Raw genomic sequence first — 13,469 nt, forward strand, 5'->3', positions numbered from 1 at the left:
TTATTATTATAAGTCTCCATTTCAGATCCTGTCACCTCCATTCCTTTCTGGTTGAGAATCACACTCCCCTGTATATTCCTAGGAAACAAGAATCTTTGGTTTAGATTTGTTTTATGAAAATAATATTTTTAAATTTTGTAAGTAGAAAATTATAATATTTGATATGCATTTTTAAGCTGTACCTCCGAAGCCCATGGAAACTTTGGTAGCACCACTCACCTAAAGAATTACTGGATACTGGATCCCTGTGTCAGTCAGGGTCCTGTCAGAAGAAAGAAGCCATATCAATTATTTAAACAGAGCATTTAATATAAAAAAATAAAAATTAGGTACAAAGTTGTTAACTAGATAAAAGGGGAAAGGAGAACACGAAGTTACCATCAGTAAGCTAGAGAAACAAAAATAAGTGATTGGAATTACTGAAGCTTAGATGCTTAGAAGAGAGGGCCCATGAACCTGAGGCCCATACTTCTGAGGAGGGGGCACTGCCAAGTTGGTGCTGGTATCTCTGGGGCAGGAGGGCATGATAAGGCTGGTTTGGCAAGTAATGGGAAAACTGCAGACCGGATTCAGAGATCCTATGGGAAGGAACTGCTGCTGCTGAGGTGAAGAAATGTTAGGGTGATGCTAACAAAAATGGCACGAAGACAGGAGGCTGGAGGAAGGAAACAGGAAACAGACAGAAGGAGTAAGTCAATTCTTCCTCCTTCTAGTGTTCTTTTTTGGTGGGCCTCGACCTGGAATCAGCTCGCAAAGCAGAAATGTGTTTTGCAAGGTTCCAGCCCTACCATCCGGAAGTGGAGTGTAGAAGTATGGGTTTGGACTTGGGAGGTAATAGCTTAATGCTGGCACAACTTGCAAAATATTTCTGAGTTTTGAGATTTTATTTATCTGCCTGTTTGACCTGCACTGAGTAATAATCGAGTGAGCATTTTATTGTTTTGTCTTTTTTATAATGTTTTCTTTTTATGTACCTTAATTAAGAGAGTAAGTAATTTGTTTCAGAATTTTGATCTTCTGCTTCCTTAGTGAATTTACTTGTTCTAGTCCTGTGCTTGGATTTCTTTTGTTGTTGTTATAGATACGGTTGCCTAAAAGAGTTAAAAATTAATCCCATTACTCTGTTAGAGATTTTTATTTAATATGGACATTTCAGTTACTTAAAATAGTGTATGTAATTGTCTAGGTTACAAATTAGAACACTAGACGTATTATACTAAGTTAAACTCTTTCAACTGCTGGAATTTTAAATGTTTCCACACATTAAATTTTATATAGTTTTATGTTTTTTTTCTTTTTTGAATAATGAATCTTGGCTTTAAAAGTATTCTCCAGATTATAGTGTATTTAGGTGGCTCTCTGTTAGAATAACTTTTTTTTAGTTTAAGGTACTGCCTGATTTCCAAACTAGGTTAAACATTCTTACCACACCCCCTTTAACATGACTTATATACTAGTCTATAATATGAAAACGTTATTTGCTGACAAGGATTTCTCATGAAGGTAGACTTTATATAAAATGTCGTATTAAACTTTCGGTAGGAAATGGTGACATAAATAGAGAATATTAAAAATGAGGTGTTCAAAAGTGGAAAGGTGATTTAATTAGCCGAAGAGTACTTAAAAATGCCAGTTGGCATAAAGCTAACAAACATATGAAAATGTAGTTATTTAGTCACTAGTGTTTATCGGTTGATACATTATTATAAAGAATAATCTATGAAAAAACTTACATCTTGTTTATAAATGTATGAGATGGTCCATAAATACATGTTCTGTAAGATCCAAATTTTGAAACTGGGTTCTAGTCAAGCTTAATGAAAGGCAGTAACTGTGCCAGACCTCCAAATACTGCAATTCTTTTTCATAGGTAAATTTATAAATACCTCAGAATGCTTGCTTTAAGTCCAACTTGAGCAGGCAGTTCATATACTGGGTTCTTTCATGCTAGTTTTGGGAAACCACTGTTCTTAAGACATGTCCAAATGGTTCTACTTTTGTTAGTGCAGGTGTCCCTTTTCAAACAGGCCTCCCAAGGATAGGATTGTTTGGTTCTTTTAGAATTCTTAACTTTGTTAACCTGCCATTTGTAATCAGAGGACATCTGGAAATGTTGAATTAGCTTTTAAAAAACCGACTGGGGTTACCATAGTCAATAATACTCTGATATTCCAAACTCATTTATAAACCTACCAGGGAGCTCTTGTCAAGGAAGTCAGAGGTTGGCATTCATTGACCTGTGGTTGCTGCCTGAATATTAGTTCATATTGAACTGATTTGTTTTTCTAAACATATCTAACATGTTAAGCCTGTATGAAATAAAACTCATACAGTGTAGTTTAGCCGAAGGCAACCCACTGACTGGTCATTTTTAGAAATTTCACTATTTCTATAAATACTAGAGTTGGTATGTTCTAGTACTTAATACATGGCCTCTTTACAGTCACTGGGGGAGTTGATTATTCAGTTTGTGAATAAACTGAACCCCTCTCTTAGGATTTTCCTCATGGTGCCTGCTTTAAGTATTCCTTTACCTGTGTAACACAGGGCAGATAGATAAAAGAAAGTGAGGTGAGATGCAAACTATGCTACTTTATTGTTATTTTTATTTTATTGACTCTGATAAAATGTTTCTTAAGTTTGACGGTATCATATTGAGGATCCTGGCTCATCTAAGGGCCTACTTTTTCACTATTTCTCTGGATCACTAAAAGTAGATCTCACTGATTCTCAAGATTAGTTTCTTAAATGTCAAGAGAGATCATCATTTATACACATTAAATTATTTCAGAACTAAATCTGTAAAGAAAACCATTTTAATTTTTAAAAATATATTCTTAATGTAGTATTTCATGTTTTTTCAGTAATTTCTTTTTCAATGTTAATTTTTAAATTTTGAACTTACTAAGTTTAACATTAAAATTACTTATAAATATTTAGATATATTTGTTATACTTATCTTACTGATTAGTGTGTATATATACACGCTTCCAGAACTTCCACTTGAATGTTTTTTTTTAATAGCTTTCATTTCACATCAGACTTCCCTGTCTGTTCACTCATCATGTCTATTTTTTTTCTTAAGTATCTGAAACATATACATAATAACCAAACCCACTGCCCTCAAGTCAATTCTGACTCATAGTAACCCTGTAAGACAGAGTTAGAACTGCCCCATGGAGTATCCAAGGCTGTAAATCTTTATGGAAGCCGACAGCCACATCTTTCTCCCTTAGAGCGGCTAGTGGGTTTGAACCTGACCTTTGAGTTAGCAACCGGGTGCTTAACCACTGCACCACCGTACATATATATGTATATATATGTGTCTTTAAAATGTATGTATTTTTGTGCTACTTCTAACATCTGGGGGCATTTCAGGACCATTTCTATTGACTCCATTTTGTCTTGATTATGGGTCAGGTTTTATGCCTCTTCTCAAAAGTAGTATTTTTTTATTTTATAGTATACATTGTGAAAGATAGGTTGTAGGGATTCTCTACTATACTGTTTTTCTTTGGTGTGCTGAGGCTTTTTTCTGGCAAACAGTTAAATTACTGGTGAATCCTCTTGAGTCTTCCAAAATTAGAATTTTGCTTTTTTAGTGTGGGCGTATTTCAGATATTTTTTCCTTAGACCTACAGCTTGTCTCTTCCTTTAGGTTGTGGTTCTTACTGGAAAGGCATAGCCTTTTGGGGGTTGCAGTTGAACGCCTGAGAAGCTCTGCAAGGTCTTTGGGCCGTTTTCTTTGGGCCTGAATGCAACATCTTCAAGCACTGCAATTTCTGTTTTTTTTTTTTTTTTTTTTTCCCATTTGACAGTATCACAGCAGCTACTATCCATTAGGCCTTGTGGAGTGTCAGCTTGAAATGAATGGCCCTGGCCTTGGTCAAAGCTGTATGCATATTTCTGTGTCAGTCAGCATAACTTCTCTGTGGACCCTGGCTCAAGAAATTCTAGCTGTTTCAATACCCCAGACTCCAATCTTTGCCTCCTTGGCTCAGTGAGACTGCTGTTTTCCACTTGAGTTCTTTCTCGTTGCACTATGGTACAGAAAGTGCCCCCAAGGATGCACCTCATGTTTTTCCCTTTTATACTACTGGTTGTGCAATTTCTAAAAGCAGTTGATCACATATTTTGCCCAGTTTTGTAATTGTTTATAACAAAGGTTATGTCTAATATCAGTCACTGCATCCTGGCCAAAGGCAGAAACCTGTATCCTGCAACTCCTGTAATTATCTTCTTTTCCCACTCTACATCTGAGTACTAAATGACTACATAAAATCTTTTTTAAAAGTACTTAAAAAAATTTGTCCTGCTTTTCCAAAAGCTAGAAGAGGAGGAAACACTTCCTAACTCATTCTATGAGGCCAGTATTACGATGATACCCAAACCAATTACAAGAAAACTACAGACTAGCATCTCTCATGAATAGAGAGACCAACAACAACAAAAAACCCTCAACAAAATACTAACAAGCTGAATCCAGCAACTTACAAAAGGGATTATACACCATAACCAAGTGGGGTTTATCCCAGGAATGCAAGATTGGTTCAATATACAAAAGCCAATCAATGTAATACATCACATTAATAGAATAAAAGATAAAAACAACATGATTATCCCAATAGATGAAGAAAAAGCATTTGGAAAAATTCACCACCCTTTCATGATAAAAATACTTAACATACTAAGGACACAAGTGAACTTCCTTAACCTGATGAAGGATATATACAAAAAACTCACAGCTAACATCATATTTTGTGGTGAAAGACCAGTAGCTTTATTCCTAATATTAGAAACAAAGGTGTCTGCCCTCATCACTTCTATTCAAAATTGTACTGAAGGTTGTAGCTAGGGAAATTAGACAAGAAAAAATAAGGCATTCAGATTACAAAGGAAGAATTAAAATGATCTCTGTTACCAGAAAATCTGATTTACATTTAGAAGAGTCTAAGGAACACACATACACACACAAATTATAAGAACTAGTAAGTGAATAAGGAAGCAGGATACAAGGCCAATATGCAAAACTCAGTTATACCTGTATACAGTAAAAATGAATAATTGAAAAATAAAATTAAGAAAACAATTCCATTCATAATAGCTGGCAAGATACGCTGATGAAGGCTGAAATTAGAAGACAACACTTTAAGGAGAAACAGAATATTTGCATAGCTTGGAAGTATCTTCCCCGAATATTTATTAATTATTACTGTGATTTTTACATATGTCTACAAATGCTGTGATATTCCTCCTTCGAACTAGACTTTATACTCTCCCATTAAGTGTGGTCTAGATTTAGTGACTCAATTTAAAAAAAATAGAGTATGGAGAGAGAAAAACAGTAATTTTTTAGTGAGAAGACTGAGTGACATTATCTTAACCAAGTGATCAACGTTTCTGTCACCAGTAATAAGTCATGTTAATATCATGAATCTCATGATATGTTGAGAAGGGCACGTCACCTTTATATTTATCATTCTCAAAAAATTTCAACTCTGGTGTAATCTGAGAAAACATCAGGCAAACCCAAATTGAGAGACCTTCTGTAAAACACTACACCAATCCTCTTAAAAAATATCAAGGTCATGAAGATCAAGGAAAGACTGAGGAACTCTCAGTGATTGGACGAGACTACGGAAACATGAAGACTAAATGCACTGTGGTATCCTGGTTTAGATCCTGGAACAAAAAAAGGGTGTTACTATAGAAATTGGTGAGATCTGAATAGAGCCAGTAGTTTAGTTACTAGTGATATAAACCAATGTTAATTTATTCATTTTGATAAATGTGTGGTAAATGGTTATGTAAAATGTTAAGATTAGGAGAAGATTAAAGGAAGTGATACTACCTTCACAACTCTTCTGTAAATCTAGGATTGTTTTAAAATAAAAAGTTAAAAAAATTGCTGTCCTTTGTATGCCCTGTTATTTCCTCTTTTGGGTAAATTATGATTTTTCTCTCTTATGAAGAGTCCACTTAAAAATTAATAGGTGATTGACCCTGAATTAGGAGCCCTGGTGGCACAGTAGTTAAGGCGCTTACCTGCTAGACAGAAGATTGGCAGTTTGAGCCGAATAGCTGTTCCATGGGAGAAAGATGTGGCAGTCTGCTTCTGTAAAGATTTACAACCTTGGAAACCCTATGAGGCAGGTCTACTCTCTCCTTTGAGTCTATATGATTTGACAGCAGTGGGTTTGGTTTGGCCCTGAACTCTGTGGGCCATTTATTATTTCTTACTACTTAAACAGTCTTTTCAATCTTCATTCATCTAAGCATTATAGTTAAAATCTTGTAACATGAATCCATGATTCCAGAATATCATATTGTTTGGTTGAAAAAATATGAATGTTACAGAGCTTTTGAACATTTAAATTCAAGTGTCGTATTTCAATTTTAATTTATAATGTAAATTATTTTGTCTTTCAAAACTGATGAAAATTAGATTAATATTATGATATGAGGGTTAATATTGAGATGTCAATATGAAAAGATGCCAACATTAAAACAAAAAACAAGGACCAAATAATGTAGTTGTAGATCTTTCACATGGAGAGGAAGTCAAGGTGATATCAAGAAATAAGAGATTGGTTTAAACTTAGAAATATAGGGCTAAATATTAAGGTAACCACAAAGGAAGCTAACAGTCCTACATATCAAAATAATAAAACAAGAAAAACATAAAGACTCAGCAAATACAAATCAACAAAAATGAAAAGGGTGAAAAGAAAATATATAAAGAAAAATGACTCAGCACAGAAAATTAAGTGGAACAAAGAAACTGTCCACACACACAAAAAAAGACATCAAAATGACGCACTAAACGCATACCTGTCAATAATTACACTGAATGTGAACGGGCTAAATGCACCAATAAAGTGACAGAGAGTGGCAGAATGGATAAAAAAACATGATCCGTCTATATGCCGCCTAGACTTAAAGATACAAACAAAACTCAAAGGATGGAAAAAAAACATATCAAGCAAACAACTATCAAAACAGAGCAGGAGGGGCAATATTAATCTCTGACAAAATGGACTTTAAAATTCACCACAAAGGAGAAGGAAGGACACTATATAATGATTAAAGTGTCAATATATCAGGAGGATATAACCACAGTAAATGTTTATGTCCCCAATGACAAGGCCCCAAAATACATAAAGCAAACTCTAACAGCATTGAAAAGAGAGATAGCTCCCCAATAGTAGCAGGAGACTTCAACATACCACTTTGACTGAAGGACAGAACATCCAGAAAGAAGCTCAATAAAGACACAGAACTAAATGCCAAAATCAACCAACTTGACCTCATAGACATACACAGAACACTCCACCCAACAGCAGCCAGTATACTTTCTTTTCCAACGAACGTGGAACATTATCTAGAATAGACCATGTGTTGTTGTTGTTAAGTACCATGGAGTCGGTTCCAACTCATAGTGACCCTATGCACAACAGAACAAAACACTGTGCGGTTCTGCTCCATCCTTACAGTCGTCGTTACACTTGAGCCCATTGTTGCAGCCACTGTGTTAATCCATCTCATTGAGAGTCTTCCTCTTTTCCACTGACCCTGTACTTTACTGAGCATCATGTCCTTCTCCAGGATCTGATCCCTCCTGACAACATGTTCAAAGTATGTAAGACATACTCTCGCCATCCTTGCTTCTAAGGAGCATTCTGGTTTTGCTTCTTCCAGGACAGATTTGTTTGTTCTTCTGGCTGTTCATGGTATAGTCAATATTCTTTGCCAATACCATAATTCAAAGGAATCAATTCTTCTATTTCTCTTATTCATTGTCTAGCTTTTGCATGCATATGATGAGAATAGGGGAATAGGCATAAATATGGATCTCTTCCAGTCAGTTGGCCAGGAAGCTGTCTTCCATATTTCTTGGCATAGACGAGTGAGCACCTCCAGCGATGCATCTGTTTGTTGAAACATGTCAGTTGATATTCTGTCAATTCCTGGAGCCTTGTTTTTCACCAATGCCTTCAGTGTAGCTGGGACTTCTTACTTCAATACCATCAGTTCCTGAACATATGCTACCTCTTGAAATGGTTGAACAACGACTAATTCTTTTTGGTATAATGACTCTGTGTATTCCTTCCATCTTCTTTTGATGCTTCCTGCGTCATTTAATATTTTCCCCATAGAATCTTTGACTGTTGCATCTTGAGGCTTGAATTTTTTCCTCAGTTCTTTCAGCTGGAGAAAAGCCGAGCGTGTTCTCTCCTTTTGGCTTTCTATCTCCAGCTCTGCACGTGTCGTTAAAATACTTTACTTTGTCTTCTTGAGCCACCCTTCGAAATCTTCTGTTCAGTTCTTTTACTTCATCATTTCTTCCTTTTGCTTTAGCTGCTTGACATTCGTGAGCAAGTTTCAGAGTCTCCTTTGACATCCATCTTGGTATTTTCTTTCCTGTCTTTTCAAGGACCTCTTGCTTCATGTATGAAGTGCTTGATGTCATCCCACAACTTGTTTGGTCTTCAGTCACTAGTGTTCAATGCATCAAATCTATTCCTGAGATGGTCTCTAAATTCAGGTGGGATATACTCAAGGTCATATTTTGGCTCTTGTGGACTTGCTCTGATTTTCTTCAGTTTCAGCCTGAACTTCCATATGAGCAATTGATGGTCTGTTCCACAGTCCGCCCCTGGCCTTGTTCTGTCAGTGTCTGTCAGTTTGTCGTACTGTGGGGGCTTGCATGTTGCTGTGATGCTGGAAGCCATGCCACCGGTATTCAGATACCAGCAGGGTCATCCATAGAGGACAGGTTTCAGCTGAGCTTCCAGACTAAGACAGATCAGGAAGAAGGACTCGGCAGTCTACTTCTGAAAGGTATTAACCAGTGAAAACCTTATGAATAGCAGTGGGATATTGTCTGATATAGTGCTGGAAGATGAGCCCCCCAGGTTGGAAGGCACTTAAACGATGACTGGGGAAGAGCTGCCTCCTCAAAGTAGAGTCAACCTTAATGATGTGAATGGAGTAAAGCTTTCAGGATCTTCATTTGCTGATGTGGCACAACTCAAAATGAGAAGAAACAGCTGCAAACATCCATTAATAATCAGAACCTGTAATGTACGAAGTATGAATCTAGGAAAATTGGAAATCATCAAAAATGAAATGGAATGCATAAGGATCAATATCCTAGGCATCAGTGAGCTGATATGGACTGGTATTAGCCATTTTGAATTGGACAATTATATAGTCTACTATGCTGGGAATGACAGCTTGGAGAGGAATGATGTTGCATTCATTGTCAAAAGAGCATTTTGAGATCTATCCTGAAGTACAATGCTGTCAGTGATAGGATAATATCCATACGCCTACAAGGAAGATCAGTTAATACAACTATTATTCAAATATGCACACCAACCACTAAGGCCAAAGAGGAATGGAAGACTTTTATCAGCTGCTGCAGTCTGAAATTGATCGAACATGCAATCAGGATGCATTGATAATTATTGGTGGTTGGAATGTGAAAGTTGGAAGCAAAGAAGAAGGATCTGTATTTGGAAAACACACCCTTGGTGATAGAAACAATGCCAGAGATCAAATGATAGAATTTTGCAAGACCAACGACTTCTTCATTGCAAATACCTTCTTTCACTAACATAAATGGTGATTATGCACATGGACCTTGCTAGATGGAACATACAGGAATCAAATTGACTACATCTCTGGGAAGAGATGATAGAAAAAAAGAAAGACCACACATTAAAAAAAAAAAAAAAATTAGACCACCGAAAAAAAAAAAAAAAAAAAACCCAACCCAACCCAACCCCATTGCCGTCAAGTCGATTCCAACTCATAGCGACCCTACAGGACACAGTAGAACTGTCCCATAGAGTTTCCAAGGAGTGCCTGGTGGATTTGAACTGCCAACCTTTTGGTTAGCAGCTGTAGTTCTTAACCACTGTGCCACCAGTGTTTCCATTAGCCCACAAAGCAAGCCTTAACAGAAGCCAAAGCATCGAAATATTACAAAGCATCTTTCTGACCATAAGGCCATAAATGTAGAAATCAATAACAGAAAAAGCAAGGAAAAAAAATCAAACACATGGAAACTGAACAACACCTTGCTCCAAAAATACTGGGTTACAGAAGAAATTAAGGATGGAATAAAGAAATTCACAGAATCAAATGAGAATGAAAACACATCCTACCAGAACCTTTGGGACACAGAAAAGCAGTGCTCAGAGTTCAATTTATAGCAATAAATGCACACATCCAAAAAGAAGAAAGGGCCAAAATCAAAACATTAGCCCTACAACTTGAACAAATAGAAAGAGAGCAGCAAAAGATGCCTTTGGGCACCAGAAGAAAGCAAATAATAAAAATTAGGCCAGTGTTAAATGAAATAGAGAGTGGAAAGACAGTGGAAACAGTTAATAAGACTAATAACTGGTTCTTTGAAAAGATCAACAAAATCGATAAACCATTGGCCAAACTGACAAAAGAAAATCAGGAGAGGAAGCAAATAACCTGAATAAGAAATGAGATGGGCGATATCACAACAGACCCAAATGAAATGAAAAGAATCAGAATACTATGAAAAATTGTATGCTAACAAATTTGAAAACCTAGAGGAAATAGAAAAATTTCTAGAAACACACGACCTACCAAACAGAGGTAAAACAACTAAATACACCTATAACAAAAGAAGAGATTGAAAAGGTAATTAAAAAACTCCCAACAATAACAACAAAAAAGCCTTGGCCCTGATGGCTTCACTGGAGAATTCTAACAAACATTCAGAGAAGAGTTAAAACCACTACTATTAAAAGTATTTCAGAGCATAGAAAAAGGTGAAATACTCCCAACTCGTTCTGTGAAGCCATCATAGTCCTAATACCAAAACCAGGTAAAGACACCAAAAAAAAAAAAAAAAAAAAAGAGAAAATTACAAATCAGTATTCTCTATGAATATAGATGAAAAAATTCTAGCCAATAGAATTCAACAACATATCATAAAAGGAATTGACCATGACCAAGTGGGATTCATATCAGGTAAGCAAGGATGGTTCAACATTAGAAAAGCAAAGTAATCCATCACATAAATAAAACAAAAGACAAGAACCACATGATCTTATCAATTGATGCAGAAAAGGCATTTTACAAAGTACAACACCCATTCATGATAAAAACTCTCAGGGAAATAGGAATAGAAGGGAAATTCCTCAACATAATAAAGGGCATTTATACAAAGCCAACAGCCAATATCATCCTAAACGGGGAGAGTCTGAAAGCATTCCCACTGAGAACGGGAACCAGACAAGGATGCCCTTTATCACCACTCTTATTCAACATTGTGCTGGAGGTCCTAGCCAGAGCAATTAGGCTAGAAAAAGTAAAGGGTGTCCAGATTGGTAAGGAAGAAGTAAAAATATCTCTATTTGTAGATGACATGCTCTTATACACAGAAAACCCTCAAGAATCCACAAGAAAAGCACTAGAACTAACAGAAGATTTCAGCAAAGTATCAGGATACGAGATAAGCATACAAAAATCAGATGGATTCCTCTACACCAATAAAGAGACCATCAAAGAGGAAGTCACCAAATCAATACATCTCTGTAAAAGACCTATACAAAGAAAACTACAAGACACTACTGCAAGAAAGCAAAAGAGACCTACATAAGTGGAAAAACATACTTACTCATGAATAGGAAGACTCAACATTGTGAAAATGTCAGTTCTACATAAAGCAATCTACAGATACAATGCAATCCAGATCCAAATTCCAACGACATGCTTTAATGAGATGAAGAAACAAATCACAATGTTCATATGGAAAGGGAAGAGGCCCCGCCTAAGTAAAGCGTTACTGAAGAAGAAGAACAAAGTGAGAGGCCTCATGCTACCTGATTTTAGAACCTATTGTACTGCCACTGTAGTCGGAGCAGCCTGGTATTGATACAACAACAGATACATAAACCAATGGAACAGAATTGAGAATCTAGATGTAAATTCATCCACCTATGAGCAGCTGATGTTTGACAAAGGCCCAAAGTCCGTTAAATGGGAAAAAGACCATCTCTAGCCAATGGTGCTGGCATAACTGGATATCCATCTGCAAAAAAAAAGAAACAAGATGTAGGAGGGCTTGCACTACCTGACCTCAGAACCTACTATACAGCTACAGTAGTCAAAACAGCCTGGTACTGGTATGATGACAGATACATTGACCAATGGAACAGAATTGAGAACCCAGATGTAAATCTATCCACCTATGGTCACCTGATCTTGGACAAGGTCCCAAAGTCCATCAAATGGGGAAAGGACAGTCTTTTCAACAGTGGTGCTGGCAAAACTGGATGTCCATCTGCAAAAAAATGAAACAGGGCCTATACCTCACACCATATACAAAAACTAACTCAAAATGGATTAAAGACCTAAATATAAACCCAAAAACCATGAAGTTCATAGAAGAAAAAATAGAATCAATGCTAGAGGCCCTAATACACGGCATTAACAGCATACAAATCACACAAGCTCCAGAGGATAAGCTAGATAACTGGGATTTTCTAAAAATTAAACACTTAACACTCATCAAAAGAGTTCACCAAAACAGGAAAAAGATTAACTAAAGATTGGGAAAAAATTTTTGGTTATTAGAAATCAGACAAAGGTCTAATCTTTAAAATCTACAAGAAAATGCAACACCTCTACAACAAAAAGACATATAATCCAATTAAAAAATGGGCAATGGAAATGAACAGACACTCCACCAAAGAAGACATTCAAGCAGCCAACAGATACATGAGGAAATGCTCATGATCTCTAGCCATTAGAGAAATGCAAATCAAAACAATAAGATACCATCTCTTCTGGGCATTACTGGCACAAATCAATAAAGTATGAAATAACAAATGTTGGACAGGCTGTGGGGACACTGGAACTCTAATGTACTGCTAATGGGAATGCAAAATGATACAACCATTTGGAAAACGATATGGCGCTTCCTTAGAAAGCTAGAAATAGAAATACCATATGATCCAGAAATCCCACTCCTAGGAATATATCCTAGAGTAATAAGAGTTGTCACACAAATAGACATGCACACACATGTTCATTGCATCATTGTTTACAATAGCGAAAAGATGGAAACAACCTAGATGCCCATCAACAGATGAACGGATAAACAAACTGTGGTACATACACACAATGGAGTATTATGAAATGATAAAGAACAATGATGAATCTGTGAAACAACTCATAAAATGGATGAATCTGGAGAGCATTATGATGAGTGAAATAAGTCAATCACAAAAAGAAATATTGTATGAGACTGCTACTGTAAAAACTCATGAAAAGGTTTACATACGATCTTTGATGGTTATGAAGGAGGGAAGAGATGTAAAAAAATTAGTAGACAATAAATAAGTGGAAACTTTGGTGAAGGGTAAGACAGTACAAAATACTGGAGAAGCCAGCACAACCTGAACAAGGCAAGGACGTGG

Source organism: Loxodonta africana, chromosome 2 (genome assembly GCF_030014295.1).
Source record: "Loxodonta africana isolate mLoxAfr1 chromosome 2, mLoxAfr1.hap2, whole genome shotgun sequence".
NCBI lineage: Eukaryota > Metazoa > Chordata > Mammalia > Proboscidea > Elephantidae > Loxodonta > Loxodonta africana.